The following is a 1,236-nucleotide window of genomic DNA, read 5'->3' as shown; positions in this document are numbered from 1 at the left end:
TGTGTGAGTGTGTGTGTGTGTGTGTGTGTGTGTGTGTGTGTGTGTGTGTGTGTGTGTGTGTGTGTGTGTGTGTGTGTGTGTGTGTGTGTGTGTGTTACTTCTTGTGTAATTCTTACTCCACTACATTTATTTGGTATATTTAACTTTTTCATCTGCAAAATTTAAGTAACATTTACATTATCAATAATTTTTGTACTTTTACTTAAGTAACATTTTGAATCCAGGTAATTTACCAAGTATTTGTAGTCCTATTACTCACTAAGCTCTAAGTACTTTTACCACAGCAGTAAACTACCCCGGTATTTATTCGGTTTGGGAAATCCTACGATCTCTACACATTCATGTACTTTTGCCTTTTTTAAACTCATTGTATGGAGAAAAACACTTCCAGAACCAGAGCCATAAAAAAGTGGGCGGTCACTGTTGAGGTCTATAACGTTTGATTTTAACTTTATTTTGTTAGTAACATATATGATCAGAATATTACACTCACAGGTTGTGATATGTAGTGATGCAGCTTGGACCCAGGTGCTTGAATCAAACCCTCATGTGAAATATTGCTTAATTATGAGATGCAGTTTAAGTGAATGGAAGACAGGAATCGTATGTCTCTTTTCCTGTGTCCATGTAGAATATGTTTTCTCTTTGGTTTTGTGAAAAATAATTTTAAAAAGTTAAACTCAACATCTGTGAACACAATAACAGAGAGGAAGTGCTGTGTGTCTGATCTGCTCCATCAGCAGCCTGTAGTCTGAGCTGTCTGCCTGGTAACAGGTGATGGTTGGATAGGATTGGATGCTGCAGGTCATGTGATCATGTCCTCTGGTTTTTAGAGCAGCTCTCAGTGAGACTGAGTCAGTGTTTGTTAAGAGAACAGAGGAACATGGCTTCATCCTTTCTCAGGGTCTCCCTGCTCTTCATCAGCCTCTACACAGCAGGTAGGATCAATACTCTGATCACTGATCAATACTACACACCTTTTACTACTGTTTATACTTCATCAGCCTCTACAGAGCAGGTAGGGATCAATACTCTGATCACTGATCAATACTACACACTTTTATACTTTTATACTTCATCAGCCTCTACACAGCAGGTAGGATCAATACTCCTGATCACTGATCAATACTACACACTTTATACTATTTATACTTCATCAGCCTCTACACGCAGGTAGGATCAATACTCTGATCACTGATCAATACTCACACACTCTTTATACTGTTTATACTTCAT

Source organism: Perca fluviatilis, chromosome 14 (genome assembly GCF_010015445.1).
Source record: "Perca fluviatilis chromosome 14, GENO_Pfluv_1.0, whole genome shotgun sequence".
In the NCBI taxonomy this organism is placed as follows: domain Eukaryota; kingdom Metazoa; phylum Chordata; class Actinopteri; order Perciformes; family Percidae; genus Perca; species Perca fluviatilis.
This window is presented reverse-complemented; position numbering follows the sequence as displayed.